Here is a 12,416-nt window from a genome sequence, read left to right as displayed (position 1 = left end):
CAACAAGAAGCATAAATAACGTTAGCCAAGATAGAGGCATTAATCCAGTTACATGCAGGTTGTCTTTTCTTTCCTGCTGAACTCCAATTGGAGTCTCCCTTCCCACTCAGCGAGGGTGGGACAGAGCTCAATGTTGGGACTAGCCCGTAAATGATCTTTGGCTGATGAGAAAATCATGCAGAATGGAAAGGTGATCCAAAGCTCATGAGGTCTTGGGGAGTCTTCCCATTAAATTCAGTCAGCTTTGGAGTAGGCACTGAATGGAGGAAGGAGAACGTGTCTGAGTGAAAAGCCCTTCAAGGGGACACGTAGTCTGTAAAAATTGAGTTTTGCTTTCTGGCAGGCAGATTGTGGACAGAATTGCTGGGAAATCTGCTGAACAAGTTCTCGGCAGCCTCTGTTAATGAAGTTTCTTTTGATATCTACTCATATTTGGAAGTTTCCCTTAGTGTCTTGTAAACACAAATTATCCACCCTTAACTCCCTGTTAATGTAATAAGTACGACTGTCATTTTGTCACAGAGAAAGATAAGTTGAAATAATTGCGGTAAGGTTTGTTTAAGGGTCAGATATGATAATGATAGATAAAAGGTCAGAAAGAAGAGGTTTTGCTATTGATGTGAGCAAGAGCAAGGATGGAATCCCAAATAAAATACCAACTTTTTATGAAAATTCCACACTAGGTAAATCGAACAGACATTATATTGTAATTTCAGTGCAATTTTCTTCATTTCTGGAAAGTTTTCTGTTTCTTGGTACATGTTAAGTATAACTTGCTCCGTTATTATGAAGTTGTGATAACATCTAAAGGACTGCAGTGCTCCTTAATGTACGCAGTACAGTTTGTTTCCCTAGTGCAAAGCAAATTCTTGACGAGTCTCAAGAAAAAAAAGATCTCTAAAAGGCAAAGTAGAATTTCTGTCACAGTACTTGTCATTTTCCCATGTTATCTGTTTATGCAGCGTGGAATTTAAAAAAATAAATAATATAAATACTTATGCAAATGTTGATTTATTATTCAGTAATCAATCTTTGTTGGTTACATTATAGCACAATCAGTTGTATGTTAAAAAGCATTTAATTTCATGCCTAATCAACATATTATAAATTGAGGAGAGGAAATTAAATTATTATGGACAGTTTGCAAATGTAATACATACAGTGTTCTTCAATAATTGCATGAATATTGGATGTAATGTGACGTGTTCCTTCCACTGTCTTTTGTGCTCACTCTTTACTGATAGAGGGGAGCGGATGGGTTCCAAGGGATGTGTTCTGTACTGCCCCGAAGCAGCATCAGATTCCCATTAACATCAAAGCGAAGTAGAGAGAGAGAACACTGTATGGCCCAGTGTGTGTTAGATCAGCTCCATGTAGGCATCTGGAATTTTGAAGCACGTCTACCTTTCGAGGAGCAATTTCCTGTAACTTGATTATTTTGGCAAATGGCTGTGGAGTGTGGGCCCAGTCCTTCTCTTTGTTTCGGCACAGGCAAAATTCTCATGGACTTCAATGGGAACAGGATAAGATGCCAAAAAATGTGTGTCTATCGTGTGGAGTTAGGCGATGCCTGATTTCATAGGGCTGTGAATGCTGCAAAAACCCCCGTCACAGAATCCAGTTGCCATCTTTTGTGCTATCTCTGTATTTCACCCAACAAATTTCTGCTTTCTGTAAAGGGAGTAATGATTTCTTGAGCAACTGCAGAGACGATATGTATTGGTTCATAATATTTTCTTTGGGAATCCCCGGCTCCCTGGGAATTGGAAGCCAGCTGTTTGCATTGCATCTACAGTGTTTAGGACCTAGGATTTCTGAATATGGTAGAAGCTTGACTTTTGTCTAATTAAATGTATTTTGTAATGGAAAATTTGATACAATATACAAAGCTGGGCTCCAAAAAGCGAAGGGCAGTATGGGACTGCTTAGTTTTATTCAGCTGAACCATGCAAATTGGGTCCCGACTGAATTGTTACTTAGCTGAATAACTGAGTAATCTTTGTTGTTTAGAGATAAATAATAATACATGTTACTGAATTCCACTGACAAATAAATGATTTAATGATTGAGATTATATAAACACCCATATTAAAAAAAAAACCTTGGGAAGGAAAGCTCCCTTCAGTCGATAACAGGACAGTTTTGTAAACCACTTAAAGCTGTGATAAAATCCTACTTGACTGGCCCACGAGCAGATGTGACAAGTTGAATTTATTTCCTCTCTTACCAGGAAGCTTTGCAGGAAACTCTTAACATATGGTGCTTTTCACTTCCATCTAGAGCTATAAATGTTATTGGAAAAGGATGTTCCCAGGAGCAGCAAGTTTCTGACGTTTCTGCCAAATGGACTCCAAATGATCCTTCTGCGGTTCTGAATTCCCCAAGTTCTTAGGAGCTGGCAGCCAAGAATCTCTGATCTAAACACAGCTCACTAATTTAATTATTTTATTATAGATCTGTGGAAGGCTCTTGCAGACCAGTGATTTTGCATCTGTATTGGATCTAGCGAGGCAGGAAGCACCAGTTAGAAGAGTATAAATATTTTGTTTTTTAACTGCTTTTTGCTTGCAAACTTGGAAACCATTTCACACACAAATCAGTCACACAAGTGCGAATGCAGAGGAACAAGAGATGGAGATAAAAGTAACACCAAGTTGTATTTGGTTTATATTTTGAATGTCTGCATTTCCTAAGGAGACCGAGTAGCGCGTGTCCGGTTGGTAAAATTAGTAATGAAAATCACAACATAATATTGTACAGCTGCACTCGAGACCTCTCCCTCCCCATAAAGATAAATTAAACACTAGTATGGAGAATAAGTCATCAAATCCCTTGTACTTGGTTTATAATAGCACAAGAAGTTCCAGAACAAGCACCAAGGTGAGGTTGTGGTTTAATGTAGTTCCAGGATATTTCACTTCAAGAAATCGAAAGGATAAATTTTGCATCTTTTCCTTGGGAAGATTAGCTACCAGCCACAAAATAATATTTATTCTAAGATTATGAACTTACATTGCAGGAGCATTTTCTTTGTAGGTTTAGTTGGAGATTGAAAGAGAAGGGAGTGGGTTGTGTTTCAGGCAGGACCTGCTTTGGAACGCTGTCAAAAAGAGGAGGAATATGAGCTGTATCTGGAAACTCAGGAAACAATGAACACCCCCCACTGTTCCCAGAGGTTGGTTGTGCCTGCTGGCAGTCTTTGGTGTGACTCTGACCCAGGTCTCAGGCTCTTGGGGGGAGAACAGCGGATTAATTTTTTTGTCAGAGAACTCAGCTGTGAATAAAAATGTAGGCAGAGGCTGATGCTGACAGGAAGGTTTTGAGTTCTTGGACATCGGTGCTTTGCCATGAAAGAGAAAGAACAAAGGTATGTCTGTCTGACACAGATACAGCGTTAGATTGGGGAAAAAAAAAAAAGAATATTGACTTAAAATCCAGCTCTGGTGAGGTGTGACAGTGCGATTTAGCTTCCTCCCCTCCCTTCATAGGAGTTTTTGCTAGAGGAGCTCAGGGAGGGGAGATGACATCCAAAGGACTACTCTGTGTCTTTGCTATCCATGAGCTGATGTTTCTCTGTAGGGGAGAAAAAAATCGTGGATCTAACTGCCAAAGAGCTTTTTCTCATAACTGCATTTTCATACAAAATAAGAAATAGATGTCCTTGCACCAAAGGAAATGGTGATTTAGCTGACATCAGAAGACTTGGGATAGGTCCAAGGATAGGAAGAATACACTCTGGAAGAATAGTGCTGCTTCATGAAGGATAGAAAGCAAAAATGGCCATGAGCAGTGTTGCTGAAATCTGTGCCTGTGCTCTGTAGACCAGGAAGAGTTGGAACTGCTGAAATGCAGCAGATAAACCAGGGGGTGAACAGGGGTGATAAAAACCAGGAATAAAAACCTGAATAGACAGAATAGAATAACAATTAAAAAGAAAAAAAAAAAAGTGGTCTAAGAAATCATAATGAGAAAGGGGAATTTTACTCATATGTGCGCTGGAAGATCAGTGCATTCTGTCATTGTTTCAAGAGAAAAGCTATCTTAAGAGGGAAGAATTGGGTGAGAATGTAAGACTGGATGAAAGTGTGAAAAAACCCAAAGCTAACAACACAGTTTTGCTCTTACTATGTGCCTCAGTAAGGCTTTAAAATGCTTTTCTCCTCTGTAAAGGTGTTGAAGTCTTCAGCAGTGGTGAAAAAAAGGCAGAAAGATATGACTGCACAGAATTGGATTCTGACAGGGCACTACTGATGCAACTGTAGTGTTGTTTCCTACCTTTCTAATTTGGCAAAGTTCTCCATTGATTATGTTAGTTGGTAGTGGACGTTCTGTAAGCAAATTATGGCATCCCCCTTTGGGTGCCTCAGCAGCAGAGGGAGAACCTGAGCTATATTCACGCATGTTCATGGATGATGCGAGGGCTGGAGGACCTCCCATACGAGGGCAAGCTGAGAGAGTTGGGGTTGTTCAGCCTGCAGAAGAGAAGGCTCCAGGGAGACCTTTTATTGACCTTCCGGTACCTGAAGGGCCTCTGAGAAAGCTGGGAAGGGGCTTTTTACAAAGACTTGTAGTGATAGGACTAAGGGCAATGGGTACAAGCTGGAGAGGGCCAGATTGAGACTAAACATTAGGAAGAACCTCTTCACTATGAGGGTGGGGAGGCCCTGGCCCAGGTTGCCCAGAGCTGTGGTGGGTGTCCCATCCCTGGAGGGGTTCAAGGCCAGGTTGGATGGGGCTTGGGCAGCCTCATCCAGTGGGGGGTGTCCCTGCCCATTGCAGGGGTGTTGGAAATGGATGATCTTCCAACCCAAACTATTCTATGATTCTATGTCCCGAGCCCAGCTTTCAGCATCGAGTGGAGGAAAAGTTGCTCACAGAACCTGCTTAGTGTTGTGAGCCCAGACACCATGAAACAGCGTGAGAGAGTTCTTACCTCTCCATCATCCGCTGATGGGTAACTGAGTCCAGTTGAGTCCTCGCTTTCCAGTTCAGATTCCAATATTGTTGTTAGATGAAGTGCAGTTTGGCCATAATAGCCTGGATTGCTGTGTATTATGTTAATTTATACCTTATACAGTGCCTGACTTATGTAGGAGGTATCAACGGCCTTAGGTATCTTTATGAACTTACGTTTAATTTGACAGTTAAATGCTGATAGATATTTACCATCATGTTTTACAGCTTCAAAACATATGACATAATCAATAATGTTCTTTAACACTTTAACTGTCCTAAATATCTGAAGCTAAGCACTTGATTTGGACTCAGTGACTTACTGTATGGTAAATAAACACTAACGCAAGAGAAAACAACTATTTAGTCAAATTTTGTTTTCGTTTGCATCTGTGCAACCTGACTGAATTCACTGCAGTACATCAAAAGACACAGTCTGGACAGTAATTTAGCAAATCTTCTTACGCAGCGAAGCTGTTAAACCCCAGTAAAAATATTTTAATAATCAATTGCTATTTAATTAACATGCATTTGCTGTCTTGGTAAATCTAAATTAAATCCCCATTTTAGCCACTTAATTCAAAGTGTGAATTAACATTCTCTATTGATAAGTAGTATTATAATAGGCTTTCAATCCTGAGCTGAAGAAAAAGAATCAATTGTAACATTAATTTGGATTTGGTATAAAATTAATCACATATTCCTAATGCAGTATAAATTCCCTTTTGCACCTTCTCTTGGTGCAGTATATCTGTTCTTGGTCAGAACACCGTGATAAGGGGACAGATTGAGTTTCCCTATCGTAGCTTTCGCAAGGGGGACTGCGGTACCTCTTCATTGCCTTCCAAATGCAGGTGTACTGTAGGAATGATGGAGTAATAAAGCGGACAGATTCTTTTGGCAGAGTCTAGACTTGGGGCATCTTTGAGCAGGAGTTCTGGGACAGCTCTCCCACCTCAGCTTCCCTGCCCAGCAGGGAGTAAAGGAGATCTGATGAAGACCGGTGAAGGGAGAGGCTAAGACGCAAGGCAAGGATGAAATAGAAAATGAGGTGTGTTTAGGCAGATGGAAAAGAAAGACATGCGAAAGGCACAACAATAATTAAGGACATAGTAGAAGATTTTTTTGAGAATAAAGGACCAGGATAAATTTGCACAAAGGGAGACTTTAGATTGGTGTATGCAGTGGGAAGGTAGAAATGCCGTGTGCTTTACCTCACCAATAGAGCTCGCGATGTGAACTAGTCGTTGACTAAGGAATGCATTGACCACATTTACGGTGTCCTATCCACCCCTAAGGATTTCAACCAAAGCCTGAGTAACGTTAGAGAGTCACATATTTCAGCTGTAGCCAATACTTTCTGCTAAATCTATCTCCCATAATGATGTCTCAGCAGGACTGGGCCTCGTTCTTCTGTCACTGATCGGAGCAAATCCAATCGAAACAAATTGGAGCCAATTGGTGTTTCCATTATGCAGTGGCAGGAGAATTGAACTCATTGTCACTAAGGATATATCAGTACTTCCTATTAATGTCAGTTTTCAGTTTTATAACGTTTTGTTAAAAGTTCCCTCGGGCTGTATTCGCTGTACAGATTTTCAGAGAAGGAAGACATATTTTACATTGAGAGCTCATTTGGTTTATTTTTAGAGGATGCTTGTGTTCAGAACTTAAATGGATATTGCTTGCAACAAGTGAAGACGTTGTCTCCTTTATTGTAGCTCCTGGTCTGTGAATGGACAATCCAACCAAGTTTTCATTGGACAGTTTTATTGGGGTTTGGACCAATTCTGCTTAAGCAGAATTAATGTTTCTTTGATAAGCTGAATACTTCTCAATATAGTCACACCTTAGATTTTTATAATAGATGACTTTTTTAATATTAGTAGTAATACCATACTTCCATGTTTTGCTGGGAAAGGACTATATTTTGCCATTGGGTATGAACATGTGACTTTTGCTAATTTAAATAGAGGTTAAAAAGACAATTTCAAGCACTATAATAGGTGTTAGTTTGCCACTTTTTCTCTTTATTATTCTAAGTGGATCTCTAAATGCCTTAGCTAGGTTTATTTTATACGTTTGAAGATATATTACGTTGCCACAGTTCTACTTTTGATTTTTTTTTTAATAGATCTGTCTTGATTGCTGTCACTATTACTCTTTCTTATACTGTTTATTTATGATGTTATTTTAGCTTAAGGCGAGTGTGGTGTAATCATTCTGTCCTAAGCATAATTTTTCCCTATGGCATGAAGATGAACATAGCGAACAGCACAAATTACAGGTTGGAAATGTTGTTGCTGACATTCCGTTAAGCAACAATAGAAGTAAGCTTATGGCTCCTCTCATGGTGAGCCCTTCCAGGTGTTTTTCTCCTCTCAGACTTGCTGATGCAAATCAGGATTAATATTATTTATTCCAATTAAATATGGTGTTTCTCAGTGAGGAGAATCTGTTGTCTAAGTCTGTCCAGACCTTCATGGGGCTTGTGCCGTGTTGTTAGTCACGCAGAAATACAATTGTTGGAAGTGCTCCCCTTCGCCTATGATTTTGCCACTGTTCAATTGTATTTGGCGCGTCACAGGGTTCCCAGGGAAGCAGGAGCCCAGCCAAGAGTGTAGAACATAAGGGAAATGAAGCACTGTTGTTTATTGTCTCTGCAACATTCTTTCTTGTCTGTCTTTAAAGGCCGAGACCATAAGTCATAATGTCTTTGTTATTAAAATACGTGTGGAATTGGAGCCTGTATCATGTGTTTACACATGAAAGGCTATCAGCTCAGCTCTGTAGTTATACCCAAATAGTTCTCCTTGTTTCCTGCTTGCATCAAAAGTCACTCAGGTTTCAGAAGCTGATTCCCCGTTTTCTGTGACAAGTTTCATCCTGGTTTGATTGCATTCTTTAGGAAACTGTTGCAGAAAATCCAAAATTGAATTGCAGACAATCTGAAATTGAGAGGAGCAGCTGATACATCAGGAAGTTGTGCTATAATTTAGAGAGATCTCAACAGTTTGGAAAAATTGACCAACAGAAACCTCACAAAATTAAAAAAGGGCAAATGCAAATTCTTGCACCCGGGAAGGAATCGCTCCATGCCCCAATACGAGTTGCATCTGACCAGTTGGAAAGGAACTTTGTAGCTAAAACCTGGGGTCCTGGTGGGCACCAAGTTGACCATTAGCCAACAGTGGGCTCTTGTGGCAAAGAAGCTCAACAGTCTCCTGAGATGTATTAGGGAACCCCTTGCAGAATCTTGGGAGAGGTGATTCTTTCCCTCTGCTCAGTCTTAGTGGGACACATCTGGGGTGCTGCATCCAGTTCTGGCCTCCCCGGTACAAGAGAGTTAAGGACGTGCTAGAGAGTCCTCAGCAAAGAGTGATTTACTGTTTGGAACAATAAATGGAGTTGTTCAGGTTGGAAAAGAGAAGACTTAGGGGGTCTTATGAATGTATATAAATACCTGATGAGAGTCAGTGAAGAAGACAGGGCTGAGCTCTTCCAAACAGTGCCCAAAACCAAACAAACAAAAAAGTGGGCACAAACTGAAATACGGGAAATCCCATACAAACATAAAAAACACTCGTTTTTTTTTTTTACTGTAAGGTTTGTCAAACATTGGGACAGATTCTCAGAGAGATTTAGGAGTCTCCATCCTTGAAAACTGAAAGTATTCAAAACTGGAATGGGCATGGCCATGCACAGGCTCTTTGGATTGAGCCTGCTTTGAGCAGCAAGGTTGGACAAGATGATGTCCAGAAGTCCTTGCCAACCTCAGTGATTCTGTGAATCTCTTCTCTGCACACATTCTCACCACATCCCAACATACATTCAAATCTTGCTTTCACAAAATATCCCAAGGTGAGAATCAATTGCCTACGTGCAGTGTAGTTTTCAGCCCTCTGTCTTGTTGAGGCAAAGAGATATCCATATATAATGCAGACTCTTAGACATTGTAAAGGCATATGGTAAATGGGAGTATGAAATTATTTCATCATTTTTCCTCATAGTGCCCCAGAGAATTTTGTAGCTTTGTGGGTTTGGGGGGGGTGTCTGGGTGCTTTTTTGGACCAATCTTTTAGCAAAATATTACTCTACACTTACATGTTTTACTACACCAGATACCTTCACTGGAGGTGCTTGTGCAACATATCCATACTTATTCATACACCTTTTTTTTTACAACATGAACCCACTAATTGCTTCTGCTAGATTTTGTAGTCTATCTTACACCAGTCTGCGATTTTTATCCCCTGGCCACGTTGCCAGAATGACTTAACACACCAGTCTTTCTTCTACTTCTGCCAAGACTTACGTTCTCCATACTCACTTCCAACTGGCTTCGGTTTCTCCTGAATATTACGTATTTTTATGGAGTCTCTGTTCAACTTGTGAGACGGTTTTCTTTGTCGAGTATTTTTTGTAAATAGCTGTGATTCTACAGTTTTCTTGACAACATTACATTTGTTAGAATCTGATTCACAGAATAGAAGCTGTAAGTTTTGACCAGGCGGAGAGACCACACAGAACATATTTTAATATATTTAGTTGAATAAGCAGAATCATAAAAGATAGATCTTTTTTTCCAGTGCAAGTACTTGTCTTCATAAATTCAAGATTTGATTTCTGTGTGAATTTGCTGATATATCCTTTAAATTCACAAACATCCCTCCTCCTAGTCTTGTTTGTTAAAATACTGAGGAGGTAAAAAACACAAAAAAGTTTAAGCGTATTAATTTAACAATATGAAATCGTTTTTGCAGAGACATTTCTTCATTATTTGCTCAGCTTTAATTTGGACTTTTTACCACCAAGACATGAGCTGGACCCCTAACTCATTTTAAATAAATTACTGCACAAATGATAATGACTTTTGGTCATTATCAGCATGGGCTAAATTCATGCTGCTTTTCATCAGATGAAAGACTGTGTCACACTATGATTCCCTTGAGCCATCCAGTCCCTCAGCTATCAGCAGCACTTTAATTTTCTCTTAGAGACAGTATAATGTGAGCACTCAGCCTGGTTCACTCAGAAAATGTGGTAATTTTTCATACTTTCAAACACAGATGTTCTACCAAGTTTCATCCAGAGAGGCTAAATCTACATTTTAAAGCAAGGACACCCTAGATGTTACTTTTGAAATAACATACAACAAGGTACAAAGAAATAAATGAATATAATTGTGTAACAAAAGTTATAAATCAGACCCAGGAGAAAAGAATAACAAAATAAAAAAAGAAAAAAAATCACCTTTTAATTACAGTGGTGAAGCCTCTGAGATTGTGAAAACGTTCATTTGTATAATTCTGATTTACACAGTCCTTAGAGGAGCATTTCCTAAGCGTCTCTCCTGAATATAATCTTGTAGATGGGGAAAAAGTTTGTGGTTCTTTTAATTCTCACAAATTATATAATTCTACGAACACACTTACTGTCATGCGTATCTTTCATCTGCAGAAATGAGATGCCAGAACTCTAAAGAAAAACATAAAACAAAATCAGTTTTCTTTTCGTGGTCAATCTTACCTCATCCAATTCTCTGTTTTTTATTATAAGAAGATAATTTTTCCTTTTCTAGATTCTTATTGTTACTACACCACAAACTTTCAAAACGTGTGTTTCTAGTCTCCAGAAAGAGATGAAAATTTCCTGAAGATTTGTGTACTGTTAGTATTTTTGTGCATCTGGACTCTGGCAGATAAAGAAACATGAAGCTGTTTGTGTGAGAGTTGCCAACAAAACCAAAGAGGGACACATTCCCAGGGCCCATTTTGCCATTGCCCTACAGCCTATCGGAGCAAAAAAGTAGGCACTGCAGTTGCAGAGAGCAAGCTGTAGATATTTTTCCCTAAAGAAATGAAGTAAAACCAAGGGCACAAACCTAAGAAGGTTTGGGTCTCCTACCGCGGAATTGCAGGAACGGGTCTATAGATAAGGACCGCGCCTGCCAGCTTGTGGGCTTGTGTTTAACTAGCACACATTTTACTGATTGATGTAGACAGACACTTAATGGGGAAGTTTGGCTCTTTAAATTTGTGTTTAGTCTCCTCGCTATTCTACATAATGTCACTGTTAAACTTGTCACAATTCTTTGTAGATACATCTCTGAAACGTTGCCAGCACTTGCAAAAAGATTAATCTCTCCTTCCTCCCAGCACGAGTTTTCTGGAGAAAAACAGTTAACATATTTGCTCTTCTTTCAAGTAGATTTTATCTTGCCCTATATAGAAGTATCATGAGACGTCGACAAAGGACATCTATATAAAATATAACAAACACGTATCAGTTTTATATTGTGCTTGTGAATATATGACGCTTTAGAAGCGATAGGACTGTGATTCAGTTTCTCAGAAAAGAATGATTCAAGGTAGCAGGCCCTAATATATTCTTCTGCAAAGAAATACCTGCAGGCAAGGATAATATACAGATTCCCATGTAAATCCTGACATCCTTAGCTCAGTGAATTTGGTTTGCATGCTCTCCTTAGAAGCTGGGGGGTGCAGGGGAAGCTAAAGTTTGATGCAGCCTGGAGAACCCAATGAGCTTCTTGTTGCAATCTTTCATTTCTCCTAGACGTCCCTTAGGGCACCGTGGAAGCCACTTTCTTCAGAAACAGTGTGCCTATCTCTGCCAGACCTGGTTACCAGAACATCCCTAGGTGTCTAATCTAAATCAGAGATTGGCCTGCAGAGACCCCTTAACAGCACACACACGACGTTTTAAGCCTTACCAAGCTCGCTCTTAACTATTTCTCTCTAAGTACAGCAGATGTAGCTAATGCTTAGGAGGATATTTGGGGAAGCAGCTGATGCAATCAGATGCTTAACAGTGTTTTATAGCTAGAATCGCAAGTTCCTGTCCTACTTTGGTCCTACAAAACCCATATGGATGGATGCTTCTATGTAGTTTTTTGGGTAAGGTAGGATAGGATGAAAGAGACTTAACATCAAGAGAAATACAGAGGTCAAAATTACTTATAATGTGAGACAAACACGTAGAAAACATGTCTAGTTATTCTTTTCTCCCTTTGTACGTAACATTACTTTTTCTACTGAACTTTACTGAAGTCTGTCATTGTGGATGAAAATATGCCTTATGTCTTTTGAAAATGAAGGTAACAGAATGTAGACTTCTGTTGTTTATTACAACCATTGTCACTAATGGTTTTTCAGAATCCTTTTCAAATCCTTATTTGCTGTGGGTAGAGGTAATAACTGAGGGAAAAGTATCAGAGCATTCAGTTGGTCAGACACAGAATACTCATTTTTTTCATTGAACTTATATTCAGGAGTAAAAGGGATCAAATACCTCTAGTAAGATTTTAACTCCACTAAAGTCATTGCTGTAAATTCATTGGCTTCATCAAGACGTTGCCCTGATTCTGCCATGTTTGCCTATCTACATGTGAAGTCAATCAGACAGAGAAAATGGGCTGCTAACTCGAAAAAATAAAAGGGGTT

Source organism: Cuculus canorus, chromosome 8, assembly GCF_017976375.1.
Source record: "Cuculus canorus isolate bCucCan1 chromosome 8, bCucCan1.pri, whole genome shotgun sequence".
In the NCBI taxonomy this organism is placed as follows: Eukaryota; Metazoa; Chordata; class Aves; order Cuculiformes; family Cuculidae; genus Cuculus; species Cuculus canorus.
Note: the sequence above shows the minus strand (reverse complement) of the source record.